The sequence below is a fragment of the Aquarana catesbeiana genome, unplaced genomic scaffold, assembly GCF_042186555.1.
Source record: "Aquarana catesbeiana isolate 2022-GZ unplaced genomic scaffold, ASM4218655v1 unanchor224, whole genome shotgun sequence".
In the NCBI taxonomy this organism is placed as follows: Eukaryota; Metazoa; Chordata; class Amphibia; order Anura; family Ranidae; genus Aquarana; species Aquarana catesbeiana.
Genome location: NW_027362651.1, coordinates 2,921,132 through 2,944,898, shown reverse-complemented (window position 1 = coordinate 2,944,898; position 23,767 = coordinate 2,921,132).

The window sequence follows — 23,767 nt, the reverse complement described above, 5'->3', positions numbered from 1 at the left end:
TGTATACAACATACACCTGTAGAAAATCATCACATTAGGCCAAAGACATATGACACTCAGCCTGCTTAAGGATCCCTGGCTGGGGTACAGCCATCTGCCTCCTGGGTCTCCTGTAATTTAGAGACCATTTCCATCTGGTAAGAGGCAGCAATTTTTCTTGGAGGTGGAGGTTTATCTACGCACCTTATATCCTATCACAGTGAGATCCTGTTACATTACCTCACAGAGCACCTGGAGATCAGTTTTAATCTATGCATGTCAATGTAATATGGATGGACTTTATTTAATACTGCTTTTTTGAATCACGGACTTTCTTTAGTTTTTCAGTTTCTTATGTTGTTACACTATTATGGTTTAGCTCTGTGGTTACAGTTAAGCTGTATTAATGTACATATTGACACTAGAGGTACATATTGTTTACTGATTGTGATATGCAATATTTGTTTTTTTGTCATATACACAATTATTCTCATTTATATTTTATTCACTTAATAGCATTTTTAATTTCTTTCATAGTGTTTGACACTTTCACTCAATGACCCACATTCAATCTCCACATTCACATCATTTTTCAGGCATTTGCCTTTCGTCACTTTAGTTTTCAGCGCGACTTTTTTTGACTTACACTATTTTCAGCTTACTACTTTCTAGTCGCAGCTTTTCTCTAATCAGTGTAAGCGCAGTATTTATTTTTTACCTATGCTTAAACTTTATCTGGGCCGATAAACCATCAAGGGTAAGCTGGAAAAAACTAGTAACCCCAAAATTAAAAGGTGGAATAGGCCTCCCTGATATACAAAAGTATTACTGGTCGTGTCATCTAGCCAGAATATTAGATTGGCATTTACATTCCAAGACCAAAGCATGGATAGATGCTGAGGAAGCGTTCTCCCCCCCACCTATTCATCACCTACCATAGAGAGATATTCGCAAGACACCACAAGAACACAAATCACACCCTCTATCAGGCCCTACGATACAGGTCTTTTAAACAGTTTGCAAGAAACTGAACATTGCCTCCGCACTAGGTCCACTAACCCCAATAGATCGGAACCCAGACTTCCCCCCGGGTATTGCACCCCTTATCGACATGGGGCAATGAAATATATGTTCCATCATTCCAAGAAGTCTCAAACCATCTCCCTAATGCAGACATTCCTTTCTACAAATATCTCCAAAGAAGACATTTTTTACAAAGCTCAAAAACACAAGCTCATTGGTACAGAGATCACATGCCATTTGAAACCCTTTGCTCCAAACAAGACCCTCAATGACACATTATATCAGAAATATACACTATGATGTTCCCCGAGTCACCTACCAAAGACAATGCTACATGCCTAAAATGGGAAAGAGAACTAGCTAAAAACTTCACACAAGAGGACTAGCACAACATCTTTACTCGCATTCATAAAGGCTCCCTAAATGTTTCTGCACAAGAAAATGAGTATAAATTACACTCCAGATGGTATAGAACCCCAGATAAAATACACAAATTCCACCCTAATCTCCCTCCACTTTGCTGGAGATGCAATTCCACTTACGGCTCCTTACTCCACATATGGTGGGAATGCCCCCTTATCCAACCTTACTGGAACGAAGTTCATCGCCTCACCACACAGATTACGACATATACCCCGGACTTCACACCAGCCCGATATCTCTTGCACCATATGTCCATACCACAATCGGCATATAAAAAATCCCTCACCCTGCACCTCATAAATGCAGCCAAACTCTGCATACCCACGCATTGGCGATCCATCTTTCCCCCTAGTATATCTGAATGGCTCCGCAAAGTAGGGAAAATAGTGGAAATGGAGGACCTAATTCATAAAACAAAAGATACACCAACCAAATTTCAGAAAACATGGTCATGTTGGCTACAGTTCAAAGGAACAACTGAATATACCAACATCATGTCCCGTATAGCTTGGCCTGGGGGGCCTCATGAGCCACCTTTTAAACACACCTTACACTCAACCATGCTTACCCCCCTTTCTCCCCCCGTTCTTGTTCATCCTACCCCAATACCCAGTCGATACTCCAACAGACAGATTATGTCCAATGAACAACACTATACCCACCTTAAGCGACAATGACAATGGTTGCCATGAGGGTCATACCCAAAAAATACCAACACTTCCTAAGCCTAACTCCAAATGGTTACAAGTATTGCCCATGCACAGTTAGCTCCCGTTGGGGGTGCATGTGGCAGAGAAGAGATACCAGATTCTAAGATGTAACCTCTAGATACATCCCATCACGGATTCTTTAGAAGTGTTTGCCTGAGAGGTTAGCACAATCTCAATGGAGTTCCTATAGACTCCCATAGAATGTTGTAATCATAACTGTGACATCTTAAACCTTACCTCTGTTCATGTTTATTTTTTTCACTACCTATTCACCCTCATATTGTGAATGTACACCAACGTTATTGTTAATGCTGTATTACATAGCCACATGGCTACATGTTACGTTGTATTATTCTATTATTCTTTGTAACCTGCATTCTTTTCAATAAAAACTACTGAAATTAATAATTAAAAAAAAATTTGCAAAAATGTGAGGGGTGTACTCACTTTTTATGAGATACTGTAGAAGTAATATTTCAGGAAGCTAGGAGCAACCAAAGTCACCAATGTCATTGGCTTACATGGCCGTTAATCCCCAGCCATGGCCATATTTGGTCAATAATGTCATTATTATCCCTGCCTCTTCCCTGTCGTGTGCACCGGGTCTGTTGGGTTTTTTAGTGTTGGCAGGTGGCAGACATCATAAATAATGATGGATTTGAGATAAGGGGCTTTTCTTGGGTTATTTTTTAATAAAGGACATGTCAAACATTTGGGTGTCTTTATCTATAGATTACTTTTTTTGTGATTGAGTAGAAGTACTATGTCCCTCTTACTCATTCACATAGGGATGGCTGGTTTCTGGAGGCATCCTTATTTTTAAAAAGGCTTCCAATAAGCCTCCCACCTGCAGACCCCCAAAACCACTGGGCCAGTTTTGAGGGGGGAAGGACTATCTATCGGAGGATCTTGGATCCCACATATAATTGAGAGAGGACTTTTAACACAAGTTTGTTTTGTTATTGAATTATTGTATTATTTCATATTTCATTAAGCAGTCAGGGAGATTACTGTGCACATGGTGGTGGTATGGATATATTGGAGATGTAGAAGCACTGCATAATTCTAGCACGTATACTGTATATAGAGTATCAAGCCTTGTAGGTCTGAATGTTATATGCACTGTAGTAGTTGCAGTCAAAATTGTTTTTGGGGATTGATACAATGTGTGTACACAGGGCAAGGAAGATATTGAAAAGACAGATCAAAGTAGATGGAACTATATATATAGACAGACCCATAATGGAAATGTAAACATTGATCTGGTCCATAAAGGATATACAGGTTCAGGAGCTGAGCTGGTAATTGTGTTTATACTCGGTTGTCCACCTCCAGCTAAAGCCAAAATCAGTCTTGCAGTGGGAGTGTCTGTCCAGAAAACTGATGATCAGGAGACCCCTAGGAAGGATTAAGGAGAAGAACTCTTATGCCCCGTACACACGGTCGGATTTTCTGATGGAAAATGTCCGATCGGAGCGTGTTGTCAGAAATTCCGACCGTGTGTGGGCTCCATCGGACATTTTCCATCGGATTTTCTGACACACAAAGTTGGAGAGCAGGAGATAAAATTTTCCGACAACAAAATCCGTTGTCGGAAATTCCGATCGTGTGTACACAAATCCGACGGACAAAGTGCCACGCATGTTCAGAATAAATAAAGAGATGAAAGCTATTGGCCACTGCCCCGTTTATAGTCCCGACGTACGTGTTTTACGTCACCGCGTTCAGAACGATCGGATTTTCCGACAACTTTGTGTGACCGTGTGTATGCAAGACAAGTTTGAGCCAACATCCGTCGGAAAAAATCCTAGGATTTTGTTGTCGGAATGTCCGAACAAAGTCCGATCGTGTGTACGCCCTATTAGAGGGGAATTTATAAAAACTGGAGCAGCCAGAATCTGGGGTAGTTGTGTATGACAACCAATCAACTTCCATATTTCATCTTCAAAGCTTAACTAAACAAGCTGAAGATAGAGACTGATTGGATGCTCCAGATTCTGGCTGCTCCAGTTTTGATAAATTCCCCATTAATGTCATATTATCAGATTTCACTGATGAATGTAATCATTTATGAAATAATACATTTACTCTTACATCTTTATCTGATTGGTCCAGTGAAATAAAAGCACCACTAAAATCTGCTTATGCATCTATTGTAGACAGCTCAGATGACATTTTTTTGCTCTTAAAAAAAAAAACATTAAAAACATTTTGTAAGGTTTTCTTCTGTCCATTAGGAGTTCCAGATTGATTATACAGACTGTTTTCTTTCTTTCTAGATTAGTTATGGAGCCAGAGATACTTTACTGAGTGATAGAAAGATGTTTCCAAATTTTTTCCGGACAGTTCCGGATGATGAGATGCAATATGTGGCCATAGCAAAGTTACTGGAAAGGTTGAAGTGGAACTGGGTCGGGATCCTTACATCTGATGATGAATACGGAGAGAGGGAGATCCGACAACTCAGCAAACATTTATCTAATCATGGAATTTGTATTGAATTCAAGATTCTGGTGTCTATAAAGAATTATGATAAAATTCCTCCAGAGCTGCAGACCTCAACTACGGAAGTTCTTATTATTTGTGGCTCAGTTAGTAGGACTTATTACAAGTTTTTGTATGATAATGTCCCTTATTACATGGAGAAAACATTTATTATACCAGATTCTTGGTCAATGAGTGAAGTGTTTTTTAATATCAGTAACTGTAGCTTGGTGCTTACATACCCCCATCTCTACACAAAGGAATTGCTGGAATATTTTTATAGTATTCATCCATCCAGCCACCCAAATGACCCCCTGATAGAGGATATTCTCATAACTGATTTTAGATGTTTTTCAAAAAACCAAATGAAAAATTTCCTTATTCCACTTACATTTAGACAGCCTCTTAGGAACTGCAGTTTGGAGATATTTCCACTTGAATTATATTTTCCTGATGAGAAAACATTCTATAAAGTGTATATTGCAGTCTACATTTTGGCTCAAGCATTACATGACATGGATTTCTCTTTTAAAATAAATAACAAAAAATCTGAAATAAATCCACACACACTAAAGTATAAGGTGAGAGCGTCCAATGAAAGTTTACTCGTATCTTTTTATACTCGGTCAGTTCAGTACTGGAACACAATGTGCCCAGACAAAAATTACACCCAGTTTAGGTTCATGTTTAGTTTAGAGGTGTTTAACCCTTTCACTTCGGGAGCTGTTTTTTTTTTAATTTTTGCACCCATGATAAAAAAAAATCATTTTAGGCCTGAAGATTATATAAAACCCCTAAACAGTATATAGTATATTTTTTGAAAGCAGAGACCCTGGAGAAACAATGCTTGCTGTATCAGCTTTTTCTGTCACATGATATTAGTGCAATGGTTTACCAAATGTAATCTTTTGTTTTCAGTAAAATATACATAAAGTTCATTTTAGGGCATACAAATGTAATATATTACCCACTTATTTGGTTAAACATAAAAGATGAGGTTGCACTGAATAAATAGCCAGTATGGAAAGTCTTAAAATGACCGACACCTCTGAAATGGTGACAAACTTTAGTTTGAGTTTTAGTTTTAGTTTCACTTTTCCACAGGTAATGCTTTAAAGGCTAAGTTCACCTTTTGGAACATGTTACATGGCACATCAGTATTTAGGGTGCAAAATGTTCCAGCACATGTTCCCTCACCCCCCCATGCCAGTGGGTAGGGAGTTTCCTCTCCCCCAAAACCACACCCACATTTAAAATCATCTCCGCCCACACAGCCATGTCATTTATTCACATGAATCTGTGAATGAATAAACTACAAGTCCTGTCTTTCATTGTGGTAGTCAGAATTGTAGTATCAATGGACTGTGATTGTGCTGATCAGTGCACACATAGTCCATTCACAAGTCCTCCAGCTTTCTAACAAAAATCCTGTACAGATGTATGGGCAGAAAGCTGAAGGACTTGTCTGCAGGAGCCTGACATTGCACCCATGATCCACTCATACCAGATAACTGATAACATGTGCAGAAATATTGAATCTTTAGTGCACAGGCGCCCCTCCCATCTGTGTTTATTTTTGTATATGTGTGTCTGTGGGGGTGGGGTAAGGTTCATATTTATGTATTTTGAGGGGTTAAAGTGCTTGGATTTGACTTTATTTTCTTACACTTTATTTTTTATCACATGAGGACACGAGTCCCCTATGTGATACTTTTTTTGAGACAGGTTCCCTTTAATGAGACCCCTGATGTCTCCCCTGCCCTCTAATAAATGAATGGAGTGCAGATCACACTCCATTAGTTTCTTCCCAGTGGCAGCAGGACCCCAAAGTGACATTTTACTGATCACTTCTGGGTTACAAATAGATGGGGAGATCAACAAACAGACATTCATTGGTCTCCCTAATGGAGGCTGCCATTGCTGAACTCTCCTTGGAGAATAATAGTTCTTTGGCTGTTCAGATGTTTTCATATCAGAGTTGTCTGACTCTAGTTATACAGGAAATATTTCTGGCACTGATTTCCGGAAGTCACACACAGCAAGGTATCTATGAGTTTTTAGGGCTAAACTTTAAAAAGTCAAGATGATATATTAATTCTGAGCACATTGGGGGGATTTGAAGTCATCTTGAGGGATCTGACCAGGAGTGGTGCTCTGTTTCGGTTTTCTTTTTTTTCTATTAGTTATTCCATTTTTAAACACCTCAAGAATAGGCTGACCCTCCCCCCCCCCACACACACACACACACACACACACAGACACCACCACTTTTTTCTTGCCCAGGCCATTTTCAGTTTTCGGCACTGTCACACTTCGAATGATAATTACTCAGTCATGCAACAATGTACACAAATTAAATTTTATCAATTTTTTTTAGAGGTAGAGATTTATTTTGGGAGGATTTAATCACCACCAAGTTTTTAAGTTTTGCAATATAAAAGAAAAATCCATTCTGGTTAAAAATGTTGATTATAACATTTTGCAAATAAATAATATTTCTTCATAAATTTAGACCAACATGTATTCTGCTACATTTCTTGGGTAAAAATAACCTAAATCAGTGTATATTATTTAGTCTGTGTGAAAGTCTACACACTATGGGATATAGATCTGAATACTGATCAGTCCTGATGTACTGATGGACTCATTTCTTGAGGCCCTAAAATGACAGGACAATACCCCCCAAATGATCCACATTCTGTTCTAGAAAGCCAGGTGATTGCTGGTATTGTGAAGGATCTGGAGCACCCAGAGGGACACAATGATTCCATACACATAACTTTCCACTGCCAACGGTGTTTTAAAGAGACAGTGGGGTTGATTTACTAAAACTAGAGAGTGCAAAATCTGGTGCAGCTGTGCACAGTAGCCAATCAGCTTCTATCTTTAGCTTGTTCAATTACACTTTGACAAAAAACCTGGAAGCTGATTGGTTTCTGTGCTGAGCTGTACCGGAATTTGCACTCTCCACTTTTAGTAAATCAACCCCATTGTTAAACAGGACCTGAGCCTACTTACTGTACTTTGTACCCAAAAAATATGTTTTAATTGTTTTGCCACAAACCAGTCTTATACAGACACATAAACGTAGGTACATAGTTACATATTTGATAAGGTTGAATGAAGACACCAGTCCATCCAGTTCAACCTCTGTGTGTATATTTATGTCACTACCATAATCTTGTATATTGCATCCACTAAGATGTTCATCTAAAAGTTTTATTAAAATTCTCTGACACCACCAACTGTGAAAGGGAGTTCCACATCGCTATCGATCTAACAGTAAAGAACCCCTTACAGAGTTGGCGGTTAAACTGCTTCTCATCCAACTTCTTTGAGCGGCTGCATATCTTCTTAAGAAACATGAGACTAAATAGTTTACTCTCTGTGTTAGAATTGCCATTTAAAAATTGGCATATTGTGATCATATCTGCTCATAAGTGCTTCTCCAGGGAGAATAGGTTTAATGTTTGTAGTCATTCTTCATAACTGAGGTCCCCCTTATTGGCTTTGTTGCCCTTCTCTGGACTCTCTACAGTTTCAGCACATCCTTCCTGAGGACTGGTGACCAGAACTAGACAGCATACTTCAGATGTGGCCGAACCAGAGTTTTGTAAAGTGGTAGAATTAAAGTCTTATCTCTTGAGTAGATACCCTTTTAATGCATGCAAATAGTCTGTTGGCCTTGCTTGCTGCACCTTGGCATTGCATGCTATTACTGAGCCTGTGGTCTACAAGAATCTCCAGATCCTTTTCCATCCTCAATTCCTCCTGGGGTTCTCTCACTAATGAGTAACTTGTGTTCATATTTTTTAGCCCCCGAGTGTAATACTTTATATTTTTCAATAATAAACCTCAAGCACAAACATGTAAAAACTTGCAACTATACTTTAGCTTTTTTTAAGATACAATTATCTCCCTTTATTTTTAAAGGGTCTTTAAGAGCCAGATAAGCCTCCAACCACAGACTCCCACAACTACCGGTCCATGATTGTGGACAAGTGGCCCCCCCAGGAATGTACCCCAATGTTGAGGGCATGTGGCCTGGTATGGTTCAAAATGGGGCAGACAACTGCCCAACCCCCCTCATCCTAGCCACCCAGGGTGCATGCTTGGATAAGGGTCTGGTGTAAAAATTTTAAGGAGACTGCATTATTTTTTTGTGGGGTTCCACTTAAAATTCATGCCAGGGCTAAATGGCCTGGTATACATTTTTGGGGATTCTAAGCCAATTTATTTATCCCTGCTATATGTTACTATTCACCTGTCAGTCAGAAATCCCTGGAATCCCTGGCTGGCAGCTGAATGTACCGGAAGGGGATGAGTCACTGGTTGTTAGGATGCCAACAGGTACCAGTTCCCTAACAACCAGGAGGAAGCTGTGACATTTAGCAGTGGTAATAAAAGGGATCTGCTCCTTTTGGGACTAGCACCTGTAGCAGAGGTAGAAGCTGATTGGACTTTACACACAGTACTCTTGGAGTGATGCTGTCAGAATACATGTTCTTGGGTTCTGTTTGAGCATTGTTCGGCTAACAAATTAAAAATGCCAATTTTCTAGCCTACTAGGCAAGGAGACGTAAAAATAGCATGGTGGGTGGGCACTGCCCTGGGGAACATGTACTATTACAAAAACATTTTTAAAAATTCCACTTGACCAGGAGCAATGATTTTTTTTTAATTCTTAAAGTGAAAAAGTAAAAATGCAAAAATCCTTTAAATAACATGCCGGGGGAGGGGGGGTTCCTAATCTTACCTATAGAGGGGTGCATCTCTATCATGTTCAGAAAGTGCTGAAAGTTTCTGTTTGTTCTTTTTTTTTGTTTTTGTTTTTTTGAGAAGCTGGCAGTGAAATGTCATTTGCTGGCACTTTAAACTTTTTTTCTAATTTTAAGATGGGACTCAACAAAATAAAACAAAAAACATGGGAGGTCTCCCTAAAAATCTATACAAGACCCTTATTCTGAGAGTGCAGCCTGGTGGGCCAGGAAAGGGAAGGGATGAGCAGGCACCTCCCCCCGAACCATACCAGGCCACATGCCTTCAACATGGGGGCAATGTCTTGTTGATAAGAACAAGAGCCTCTTCCCCACAACCCTGGTCGATGATTGTGGGGGTCTGTTGGTGGGTTGGCTTATCAGAATCACAGAGGCTATTTTCTTGTAAATGAAAAATGCTTAAATATGACCAGTGACCCTATTTGGGCAGTGATGTCACTGCTATTCCCACCCCTTTGCTTAGGTGGCCGGGATTTCCAGTGATCTCATTGGTTCATAGAGATGCCTCGGGAGCAAGCATACACAGCTTCCTTAGGAATCACTGACAGCAGGAGGTTGTCATATATAGAAGCTGTAGAAATATTGCTTCTATATGAGATTATCGACTCCAATACAAAAGAAGGTTGGATGGGCAAAACTTTGGCCACTTGTCTGAATGCCCAAACATCCAATGTTTATACCAGACCATTGTCTCATCCTGACTGAAAATCCATTTGTTTTTCCATTCACACAGGATTCTCCATGGACTGTACACAGTGCAGAGGTCTTCCTCATATTATTTCCTCTGCTGGTCCAATGTTCTTAGCCTATAATGTTAGGCCATTTTCTCTATTGGTGAATGGTAACTTTCATGGTTTAAATGTTCTCATGGCTATTTTTCTCAAATGTTAGAGAATGTTACATTCGCCCGGTGAAAGGCAACAAAGATACCATTACGCAGATATATTAAAAACATTATGGTATTATCCATTATGCTTGCACAAATGTTAAGACATTCATAGATTATATGGATTAAAAGATTGAAAAAAAAGACACAGGTCCATCCATTTCATCCTGTGTGTGTGATTTTTATTCTTGAAAGTTCCCATAGCCTCATATATTCTGCTTTCCAAGGAAGACATCTAAAAGGGTTTTAAAGTTGTCAGCACTCTCAGCTTGTACCACTTCCTAGGGAAGGGAATTGCACATTTTTACTTCTCTAGCAGTAAAGATCCCCAATCTCATGCCGTGTACACACAAGCAGGTTTTCTGTCGGAAAAATCTTGGATGGTTTTTCCAAAAGAATTCCGCTCAAGTTTGGCTTGCATAAACACAGTCACAAAAAAGTTTGCTGAACTTACGACCATCAAGAACGTGGTGACGTACAACACTACTTTTTCCGACCGAAAAATTGAGACCCTGCTCTCAATCTTTTGCTGGCTGGAATTCGGCCAGCAAAAGTCTGAAGGAACATACACAGGGGTGCATTTTTGACCAAAAGCTCTCATCTGTCTTTTGCTGGTCGAATTTCTGATCGTGTGTATGGGGCATCAGGTTAAGCCTCCTTTCTTCTAACCTCAAATCATGGCCACATGTCCTCTTTGGGGACCTTACAGTAAACAGTTTAACACAGTTACTGAAGTCACTTTTAAATATATTTGTACATTGTAATCTTGTCCTCTCTTAAAGAGTAACTCCACTTTTGTTGAGAAAAAACCGTCCTCTCTGGGTGATCTATGTACATTGCATGGATTTTACCAAACTTTGTTGCAGATTCCTATCTTTTGTTACTCTAAAGAAATAGCTGTTTGTTTCTCTATGTCCATGTACTGGGTGAATGTGAATGGGAGCGGTTTAATAATTGTAGCTCCCTCTAGTGTGCTAGAGTAGGATTTTTGTTGTGTAGGAAAATTGTTCAGGCTTGGCTGGCAGCCTCTCCCTACTTCTAGTAACTTGCAGAAGATTCTAGAAGAATGAGAGTGGAGGTGAGGAGGAGCTACCTGGAGTATTCATGAGGGCCCTGACCAATCCCCAACAGATGGGTTGGCAGGGGGCAGGTCCCCTCAAATACTCTGGGTGAGCCCAGTTGGTGCAGAGAAGTTCAGGGGAAACTGGAGATGGAATGTTTGGCTGTCGGGGGCCCTTAAAGGTGCCCCCTAATCTGAGGGGGTGATCTCGGGCCTGGGCTCGTGTGTGAAATGGACTCTCTTCACGACACACAGGGGTGTACTGACCAGAGGCACGGGAGCAAGTGGAGGACAGCAGGGGAACACTGCCGGGCAAATCTCCAGGGAGGAAGACAGCAAGGTGGGCGGGTGAGAGTTACAATTGGAGAGGACTGAGAGGCATGCCTGAGAGGACTGGGAGAGAGCAGTCTGGGATGGATGCAGAGTCAGTCTGGGAGGACTGTGGAGTCTTGGCCAGGAGGGCTGGAGAAGGGGCAGCTGCAGCCAGGTGGGCTGGCAGTGTCTGAAGAAGTGGTGCTGGGATCAGTAGCCACAAGAGAAGGACAGCTAGGCACTAGGACTTTGCTACACAAAAAAGGGGCCCATGCCTGCTGCTGGAGGTAGAGGAGAAGTGTATATACAGACTTTGTATAGTTGCGTCTCTGAGGAGTTCTACTGCTTTGATCAAGTGGGCATCCCATAATATCCCTATCCCAGTTTATTTCCCTCATTAAATTTAAAACAAAGCACTGGACTGTTCTGAAGACTTAAGTGTTCTGTGAAGATGTGCTGTGCCTGGGTGTGCAGGATGGGGGATCCCTTTATACGTACGGGTCCTTAGGGGGTGCTCTACATAATTGTCAATCATCTGCTGCACCTGCAGGGCTTTAAAGGGGGAAAGTGGGAGGGTCTGCATCCCACTTTAGATGTGATTTCCGTTTGGGAGAAACTTACCAAAAATGAAATTTTTGTTGCAGGGGATGCACAAAATCTGATTTGTATCTTAATTGTATCTGACTGATTTGTATTTTACTTCTCAAAAATCAGTGAGCCAATCACACAGGCAGGAAATTACATTTCTGGGGGGAGGGGTTTCTGTACACCATCTGTATTGCATTTTACAGAACATTACAGAGCTGCAGATTGAAAGAAAAGGTCATTTTAAATAACATTCAATTACAATATTTTTATACGCTATATTATTTTTTTTGTTTGATCACTTTTTTCTCATGAAAGTGGAATTGCCCTTTAAGTGCCTCTTCTCCGGAGTGAATACCTGTAATCTATCAGTCCTCATAGCTGAGATCCTCTGTCCTCCTTGTTCATTTTGTTGCCCTTTGCTGAACTCTTTCTAATTCATCGACATCTTTCCTGAGGATTGGTGACCAAAACTGAACTGTATATTCAAGATGAGGCTGAGCCAGTGTATTGTAAAGGGGTAGAATTATTGATTTATCTCTGGAACATTCACATTCGCAAAGTAAATTGTTTATAAATAGTCCCAATAAAATGTATCTCTATATAAATGCTCAGCAAACAGGTCATCTCATCCCGATGACATTCTCTAAATGAGATATAACTAGATAAACAATCTATAATCAATAAATTATTAAACGGTCTATATCCACTTGCCGACCAGCCGCCGTCATTATACTGCATCAGGTTGGCATGATCCCACGAACCGTCGTAGCTGTACGTCGGCCCTTTAAATGGCCAGCTCCCCCGCTGCAGTCATGACCACCGTCCGCGCGTGATTGCGGGCACGGGAGCCAGAACAGGGACGTGTGTAAACATCCAAATCCCTGTTCTGTGAGGAGAGAAGAGACAGAACGTCTGCTCCTACTAGCTAGGAACAACGATATGTCTCCTTCTCTAGTCAGTCCCATCCCCCTCCACAGTTAGATACACAATTAAGGGAAAACATTTGACCCCTTGATCGCCCCCTAGTGTTAACCCTTTCCCTGCCAGTGACATTCACACAGTAATCAGTGCATTTTTATAGCACAGATCGCTATATAAATGTCAGTGGTCCCAAAAGTGTCCGATCTGTTCACCGCAATATCGCAGTACCGCTAAAAATCGCTGAGCACCACCCTTACTAGTAAAAAAAATAAAAGTAATAAAAATGCTATAAATCTATTCCATAGTTTGTAGACACTATAACTTTTGAGCAAACCAATAAATATATGCTTATTGCGATTTTTTTTTTTACCAAAAATATGTAGAAAAATATATATTGTCCGAAACTGATGAAGAAATTTGATTTTTAAAAAAATTTTGGGGGACATTTATTACAACAATAAGTAAAAAATATTGTTTTTTTTTCAAAACTGTTGCTCTTTTTAGTGTTTATAGCGCAAAAATTAAAAACAGCAGAGGTGATCAAATACCACCAAAAGAAAGCTCTATTTGTGGGAAAAAAACAACATCAATTTTGTTTATGTACAGCATCACATGACCGCGTAATTATCTGTTAAAGCGACGCAGTGCCATATCGCAAAAAATGGCCTGGTCATTAAGGGGGCAAATCTTCCGTTCTGTAAGTGGATATACTTGTTACCTATAATCATTTCTGTCATTTTTTAAGCTGTCCCGCTATGTAAAAGAAGTCGAGTACAAGGATCCAAATGGCAAGGTCATGATTTTTAATGATAAAGGAGAACTGCCCAGCCCACTGGAAATTGTAAATTGGATTACAAGAATTAATGAGAGAAATATCACTGATTGGATGTATTTGGGCCACTTTGATGGGTCCCTTTCAGAGGGTCAGCAACTTACACTAGAACCAGAGCTAATATCATGGAAAGGAGACAAGGTGAGTTACACTGGGGAAGCCGATCCAGAAGTTATACAAGAAGCATACTAGTTTTGACCCTAAAGAGCATCTCCAGACAAATCCTAACCCCCTCCCCCATCCTGTACATAGCCGGCCAACATCTGCCCTGACTCATTCCATGGTGATTAGATGAAGGTGTCAGTGCTGGCTGTGTGGATATAAATGCCGGGATTTGTTCCCATCACTCATTATACCTGAAGAAGTGAATAAACTACAAAACATCTTCTACATTACAGAACAAGTCCAGCTAAATGTGACTGACTGCTACTATTACCCCCCCCCTCCTCATCTCACAGACTGGGACATAGACATTTATAGAAGGAGCCTGACGCCTGTGTACAGAATGTAGCAAGGTCTCCGGCCTCCTTTGGTCTAATGAAAACCTCCAGGGCCAGAGACAGCTGACATCCTTCTATATATGGTGGGTTGTGAGGCATAGTGGGTGCCAAGGTGTTAGATTCATTGGGCGCCAGACACTTCTTAAATGCAAAAGCGATTTTTTTTCTCTTAACAGAACTATGGGAGAGATGGTTAGTGCCAGGACACCCTTTGGTAGTTGCAAGATTAATTGTCAGACCCCGAAACCTCTACAGGTAGACAGCCATCCAGGGAAAGGCATCCAGCAAGACCCCACTTCTGCATGTGTAGGGATGCTGTCTTTTATGGCAACAGTCTTTAACAGTTTCTAATACAAGGTGTAACAGTTCCTTCACTTCCACTACAATCACTTCTTGTAGTTCTTCAGCCCACTGAGCTCCCAGTCTCTCTCACTAGACTAGATAATTCACTGCCACTGAATCCATTGAGCTCCTCCAATCTTCACGGTGGTATCTTCCTCGAACGTCACCCCCTCCTCCCTGCTGGATTCCTAGCTTGGCACTCAAGTTACCTCTCAAGCTTCACCCCACTGGCCTGCTCGGTCCCTGGCTTGACACACAAGGCTGCTCTGCAAGCATCACCTCCTCTGGCTGGGTCCCTGGCTTGACACCCTCTGAAATTTCCTGATTCTTCACTGTCCCCGGTTGGTGAGAATACTGCTCTGGTACTTGCTTCAGCCACTCACTTTGGTCCTCAGTAAGGTGATGGTTGGTCCTTTAGTGGCGACAGCTTCCCCTCCACCTCCGACTGCGATAAGTTCTCCGGCCAGCAGAACTGTCACCTCTGGCTGGAATGCAAGCCGCAATCCCAACCCTACGCTGCTCTCTTGCTTCTTGACAGGCCCTCAGACAGCCCAGCAGCCAGATGTGCCCGGGATAGGCCCAAACTCCATCCTAGCAGCCCGGGCAATACAACACATGTCCACCCAGACAGCCACCCAGGTGGCACAGAACACTGATCACCTGACTCCACCCGAATATATAGCAGGTCAAGGGATTTAAGAAAACCCCTGCCCATTGGCTGGGATCCCCCATATACCCATAATCTGACCTTGCATTGTCCTTCTGATATCTAAAGCCACCAGGTACCTGGCCACCTAGCGACAAAAGAGAGAAGTGCAGCAATTACAGACTTATGCCCTGTACACACGATCGGATTTTCTGACAGAAAATGTTAGATGGGAGCTTGTTGTTGGAAATTCCGACCGCGTGTAGGCTTCATTGGACATTTTCGATCAGAATTTCCATCACACAAAATTCCCACAAAATTTGAGATCTGGATCTCAAATTTTACGACAACAAAATCCGATTGTGTGTACACAATTCTGACGCATTGAACAGAAACTAAAGGCTGTTTAGCCTAGAGAGGGGGGGGGGGAGGGGAAAAGATCTTCCCCAGGGACTTTTAAGGTGCTATTTAATAGACAATATATTCAAAAAATACTGTACAATCATACTAAGTAAAAATTGATATTTATTTGTATTAAATCACATTAAAATATTTATGCCTCACTTCACGAGTGAGACATGTTAATAAGAACAATATGACATAGACAATGTCACCCAAAGATCATTATCACATTTAGACAATGCAACAAGAAGCAACTACTTAAAGGTGCCAAGACAATCAGCCGCTCTCGACATGTTTCGCTCTAATACGAGCTTCTTCAGGAGTTTAGAGGCAATGATTGTGGCGGACTCTAAATGATGGAAAAGTAGACAAAAATCAATACATACATTTGAACATATTGTAGAAAACATCTAATGAATTCTTTGAATTTACAAAAAATTCCATTACCAGAGTAAAGATTGATACAGAGAGTTTAAATACATGCATATAGATTTCAATGCTAAACACTTTAACCAAATATAGGTGAACAATCAAAATTTATACATCTTACCAGGCTGTAGCACATTGATCCGATATAAATGCTTCAATGGAATGACAGTACTGCTGCTGGTTTCAAACCAAGGAGTTATCATATATGAGGGGTATCGCTGCCATGCTATGACCACAGGGGAATATAAAGTTTAAGGAGTGGCCCTTTAAAAAGCAAAATAAATTCAAAAATTAGAAAAAATTAGAAAAAATTAGAAAAAAGGGGGGGGATCGCAACCAGGATCTTTAATAATTTATTTTATTTAATTTAATTTAGGGGGGATATGTACCCTAAGGTAGAACCAATTCAGGATATATTACCTGGAACATAAAAGTATAACGGCAAATATTGTCATATAAGTGGGGATGGCATCATAAACAAGTGAAGAAGGTTCACTAATAGCTGCAAGGAAGAGCGATCACCAGCAGAGATGTTTTCTAAATGTAAAAAAGGAAAAGAAAGAAAGAGCAATAAGGACCAATAAAGAATCCAAGGCGTAGCTTACTGTCAGCTAATGACAGTGTCACGCAGGGAAAACTTACTTCACAGATAGTTGTCCGGCACGCAGACTGGGGGGAGCATCACGCTGCCTCCGTAGGATCGCACCGGTGACAGAACTGTAGGCGGTGTGTGACCGCCTATATATACCCCCATCGCGGCGGCGTCTGATCTCGCCGCCGGGATGCGGACGCTCAATGAGATTGATCACGTGGGGACGCAAGGGAACGCGGTGACGTCAATTCTGACGTCAACCGCGTGTGTAGAGGTTATTGCGCATGTCAGCGCGGTTCTGGAGCCCGTGGAGCATCAGGGCGCCGAAGGCACCATCTTTGTTGAGGGAAAGAGAAGGGTAAAAACAGAATGGAGATAAATTAAAGCATTATACCTGCTTTTGTTCAAAAGAACAATAGAAAATATATGTATTCCCAATGAGTTCTTAAAGGAGGCTCATATATATCAATAAATTAGGTATCCCAAACCCAAACCAAACGTGATCAGGCTCAAATTTAAGGGCCACCAGCCATAGGGGCGATTGGTTCAACACCCCAAAAGGTGGGTGCCCGGGGCGTCCGTGTGGTCTAAATTGACAACGATAGTCCCAATATGAGGATAATTCCAGCGAGCAATTGAAAATAAAGAATATATAACCAAGAACTCCTTTAAGGTGAGATTTGCAGCCACAGCCTGCAAGATGTAATACAAATTAAACAGTGGAGGTTCGGTGATATCAAATGTAACATACATAGAATATATGGTCAATACTACAACTAATGCTAAATGTCATCTATGGCTCAAACATACAAGTGATGCCACAGCACAGCATAAAAATACTGAGTATAGTAAACGACCAGAAATAATAAAAAGAGACAGGAGGATAGAAAAGTAAAAAAGTAAAAAAGGAGAAGGGGGAGAAAAAACACAAGAATAATGCAGGGCAGAGGATGCGACCATATCACGGTTAAAAATATTGTAATAATTCAAATAAATGGCTTGAAACTGAACGCATCGTTCATGCCAGGATGTTGGAGAGCTGACAATTTGTGTATCCAGCGTGCCTCCTTTTGTAGGAGGAGCCTATCATAGTCTCCTCCTCTAACACCAGGGGGAATATGTTCTAAAGCAAAAAAGTGTAAACAGTTAGCGTTGAAATTATGTTGTAGGCCTACGTGTCGACTGATAGGGGTCTCCATTCTTTTTTTCTGTATAAGGGAGACATGATCCCTAATACGACAGAAAAAGGGCCTCTTAGTTTTCCCGATGTAAAACATTTTACACTCGCATAGCATAATGTACACTATACCAATGGATTGACAAGTTACTGCAAATTTTGGTTTGAACAGATCCCCGTTAGGCAACAAAAGGCTTCGAGTGGCTAAAATGTATCTACAGTAGGAACAACGATGGCAGGGTCTGCTGCCTCTGTCAACCTCTTTGGTTTTAACAACTTGGTTTTCATAATGGCTCTGTACCAATGAATCCCTAAGGGATCGACATCGTCTGAAAGTGATCTCCGGGTATGGGTTAAGGTGTTTAGCCACTTTTTCGTCTCCCATTAATAAGTACCAATATTTATTGAGAATGTCACGTATTTGTTTATGTTGACTAGAGTAGGTAGTGATGAGTCTGACGCCGGGATTAGCTTTTTTGGGTCTAATGTTGTGTAAAAGAGAAGCTCTATTTTGATTTTTAGCTCTAAGGTAAGCTTTTTTGAGGCACTTTTTGCTATATCCTCGGTTAAGGAAGCGTAGACGTAAACATTTAGCTTCCTTTTCAAAGTCAGACTCATCACTACAGTTGCGTTTGGCTCGCAAGTATTGCCCATAGGGCACACTTGTAATCAGGGGGGCTGGGTGGGAACTGCTGGCATGCAGCAGGGAGTTACCTGCGGAGGGTTTACGGTATAAGGTTGTTCTGATGCTACCGTCAAATTTAACTGTGATTTGGGTATCCAAAAAAGTCAGATTAGATTGACTAAATTCCACCGTGAATTTAAGATTGTACCTGTTAATTTTAAGGCTTTCCAAAAAGGACAAAAGAAGATCTTTGGGGCCTATCCATAAGAAAAAAATGTCGTCAATAAACCTCCTCCATAGGGGGATTAATTCCATATATTGTTGCATATCATCTCGGGAAAATAATTCCCGTTCCCACCCCCCCAGATACAGGTTGGCATAAGAGGGGGCACATTTGGTCCCCATAGCCACCCCCTGTATCTGGAGGTAGTGGGATCCCCCAAACAGGAAGATATTGTTGGAAAGGATGAACATCAACAAATTCAAAATGAATCCGTTGTACTGAGGAGATGTCTCATGGTTTTGAGAGAGGAAATCTTTAACAATTTCCACCCCCTGCTGGTGGGGGATTGAGTTGTATAAGGCCTCCACGTCGAGGGCTACCAGCCACGCGCCCTCGGGAAGGGAAATCCCATCGAGGGCGCGTAGCAGGTCATTGGTGTCCTGAAGATAGGACACCAACCCCTCGACGTGGGGCCTAAGAAAGTCATCAATTAGTTGGCTGGCTGTCTCGGTGAGACTGCCATTGCCAGAGACAATTGGGCGGCCTGGGGGTTTAGTCTGACTTTTATGAATTTTGGGGAGAGCGTATAGTGTAGGTGTTCGTGGGGATGTGACATTTAAAAACTCCCAAGTGGACTTGTTGATGAGACCGCTTCGGTAAGCCGAGCCAATTAGATGTTGGTAACGGTTGATTGTCAAAGTAACGTGAGTTGGTGATACTTTACGGTACCACTCATGGTTCCGGACAATAGCCAGTACCATGGACTCATATTGTCCCCTGTCCATCACCACCAAGTTGCTGCCCTTATCGGCAGGCTTAATTACAATACTTTGATTTGATTGTAAAGATTTTAAAGCCTTGGTTTGGGAAGGAGTCAGGTTGGCTTCGGAGGTGTTTCTCCATTTAGTTACCATAATCTCTTTGGTAACTTGGTTAGTGAATGCCCATACGTTCGGGTTGCCTTGGAGGGCAGGGAATTTGGAGGATTTAGGTTTATAATTACGAGGTGTAGCAGTGGACAGGGAACAAGGGTGGGCCAATGGAGGTGGGGAAGGAGGCGGGGGGTCAACAGCCGTTTCGAGGGCAAGAGCCTCGAGCAGGTCTGTTTCACTGATCCCCCCCTCCTCCCACAGCTCCATTAAGTCCTCCATGGCCTTGATGTCATTAATGGACATGTCCTTCCAGAGGGGATTATCCAGAGACGAACTTTGGATAGATGGGGGTGGTCTGTCATAAAGGATTTTAAACATAAGTTTTCTCGAAAATAGATTGAGATCTTTTATTAATTCAAAAGAATCTACCTTTTGCGTGGGGCAAAAGGTGAGACCCAGTTTTAACACAGAGATTTGTTCTGCCGAGAGAGGACAAGAGGAGATATTGATCACCTCGAGTTGAGTTTCTGGGGTTTGGAATTCCCCGAATCTGAACTCATGGTTCTTTTGGGATCCGGCATCAATTGTGTAAAAATTGGGGCTGGACGAAAATCCTGCTGTGAAGAAAAAGTGTTAACGTTACTTACCGAGGTGCTCGGGCCGATAGTGAGTGCGCAAGTGGTTGTGCAAGTGTTGGAAAGAGGTTCAGGATGTGTCGGTGCGCTAGTCAGTGAACTTTTGTTTGCGCCCGCACGAGTGACCATGGGTGTCTTAGGGTTAGGCATACGTCTAACTGTGCCTGTGGGTACATTTTCTCTGAGATGTTTGGAATTCAGTGAATCCTGAGTTCTGGTAAGCCGTGTGGATTCTTGTGCCTGTAGTGAAGAAACAGAAGAGACAGATGAATCAGAATCACTGGGTTCACTATTCGTCTGTTTGGTTTGACGTGTTCGGTTATTGCGTTTTTTCCTTTTGTAATTATTTTGTGACCAGTTATATGCTTGTTTATTGTCATAAGCTAGTTTATCCCTAATATATTTTTTTTCCTTTGTTTTTAAAATCTCTGTTACATAGATTTCTAAATTACTTTTAAGTTCATTTTCACGTGTAGGGAAAAGACTGTCTGAAATAATTACTGGATTGTCATGGTATAGCTTCTCAATTTCCTTATCCACAAGGGACAACTCCGCAGTATAATGTTTGCATAGGAGCTCCATCATTTTGCTGGAGCAAATTTGCAAGTTCTCCTCCCATTCAAGTTTGAATTCTGGCTCCAACTGGGTAATGGTGGGAAAGATCTGAATTCTTAAACCCCACGGAGTGATATTCTCTTCAGTATATTTGAGAAAGTACCATTTATTCCAAAATAGTCTTGATTTTTTCTCGAGCATGCGTTGCAGTCTCGAGAAAAAACGTTCCATAGATAAGCCTCCACTGGAGGTATTTTGTGATTTATGGATGTGGTCCATCAAGCCATCAAAGGCGTGTCCACAATAGTTAGCCATTGTTTAAAACTAATAAATCTGGAACTGGAACAGATCAACCCCAATGTAACAGGTAGAGGGAAACTTAGCTTATAGACAAATAAATTAAATTAAATATTGTCTGTCAGTGATAACAAAAGTATGTATTGATAGGGGGAAGGTAGAAAATTGAGAAAGCGGTAACCAAGAAAAAGAGAGGGAATTTGTTATTGAACAACGAATACCACTGAGTATCTGTTACTGGATCCAAAAATTTGGATAATCTAGTGACTATATCTGTCCAAAAGAGTGAAGGGTGGGTAACACCCCAAATTGTAGCAATAAAGTATAGGAAGGACAGAGATAGTCAACTAAAAGCACCACATCCCATGATTAAGTATTGAACAGAAACTAAAGGCTGTTTAGCCTAGAGAGGGGGGGGGGGAGGGGAAAAGATCTTCCCCAGGGACTTTTAAGGTGCTATTTAATAGACAATATATTCAAAAAATACTGTACAATCATACTAAGTAAAAATTGATATTTATTTGTATTAAATCACATTAAAATATTTATGCCTCACTTCACGAGTGAGACATGTTAATAAGAACAATATGACATAGACAATGTCACCCAAAGATCATTATCACATTTAGACAATGCAACAAGAAGCAACTACTTAAAGGTGCCAAGACAATCAGCCGCTCTCGACATGTTTCGCTCTAATACGAGCTTCTTCAGGAGTTTAGAGGCAATGATTGTGGCGGACTCTAAATGATGGAAAAGTAGACAAAAATCAATACATACATTTGAACATATTGTAGAAAACATCTAATGAATTCTTTGAATTTACAAAAAATTCCATTACCAGAGTAAAGATTGATACAGAGAGTTTAAATACATGCATATAGATTTCAATGCTAAACACTTTAACCAAATATAGGTGAACAATCAAAATTTATACATCTTACCAGGCTGTAGCACATTGATCCGATATAAATGCTTCAATGGAATGACAGTACTGCTGCTGGTTTCAAACCAAGGAGTTATCATATATGAGGGGTATCGCTGCCATGCTATGACCACAGGGGAATATAAAGTTTAAGGAGTGGCCCTTTAAAAAGCAAAATAAATTCAAAAATTAGAAAAAATTAGAAAAAATTAGAAAAAAGGGGGGGGATCGCAACCAGGATCTTTAATAATTTATTTTATTTAATTTAATTTAGGGGGGATATGTACCCTAAGGTAGAACCAATTCAGGATATATTACCTGGAACATAAAAGTATAACGGCAAATATTGTCATATAAGTGGGGATGGCATCATAAACAAGTGAAGAAGGTTCACTAATAGCTGCAAGGAAGAGCGATCACCAGCAGAGATGTTTTCTAAATGTAAAAAAGGAAAAGAAAGAAAGAGCAATAAGGACCAATAAAGAATCCAAGGCGTAGCTTACTGTCAGCTAATGACAGTGTCACGCAGGGAAAACTTACTTCACAGATAGTTGTCCGGCACGCAGACTGGGGGGAGCATCACGCTGCCTCCGTAGGATCGCACCGGTGACAGAACTGTAGGCGGTGTGTGACCGCCTATATATACCCCCATCGCGGCGGCGTCTGATCTCGCCGCCGGGATGCGGACGCTCAATGAGATTGATCACGTGGGGACGCAAGGGAACGCGGTGACGTCAATTCTGACGTCAACCGCGTGTGTAGAGGTTATTGCGCATGTCAGCGCGGTTCTGGAGCCCGTGGAGCATCAGGGCGCCGAAGGCACCATCTTTGTTGAGGGAAAGAGAAGGGTAAAAACAGAATGGAGATAAATTAAAGCATTATACCTGCTTTTGTTCAAAAGAACAATAGAAAATATATGTATTCCCAATGAGTTCTTAAAGGAGGCTCATATATATCAATAAATTAGGTATCCCAAACCCAAACCAAACGTGATCAGGCTCAAATTTAAGGGCCACCAGCCATAGGGGCGATTGGTTCAACACCCCAAAAGGTGGGTGCCCGGGGCGTCCGTGTGGTCTAAATTGACAACGATAGTCCCAATATGAGGATAATTCCAGCGAGCAATTGAAAATAAAGAATATATAACCAAGAACTCCTTTAAGGTGAGATTTGCAGCCACAGCCTGCAAGATGTAATACAAATTAAACAGTGGAGGTTCGGTGATATCAAATGTAACATACATAGAATATATGGTCAATACTACAACTAATGCTAAATGTCATCTATGGCTCAAACATACAAGTGATGCCACAGCACAGCATAAAAATACTGAGTATAGTAAACGACCAGAAATAATAAAAAGAGACAGGAGGATAGAAAAGTAAAAAAGTAAAAAAGGAGAAGGGGGAGAAAAAACACAAGAATAATGCAGGGCAGAGGATGCGACCATATCACGGTTAAAAATATTGTAATAATTCAAATAAATGGCTTGAAACTGAACGCATCGTTCATGCCAGGATGTTGGAGAGCTGACAATTTGTGTATCCAGCG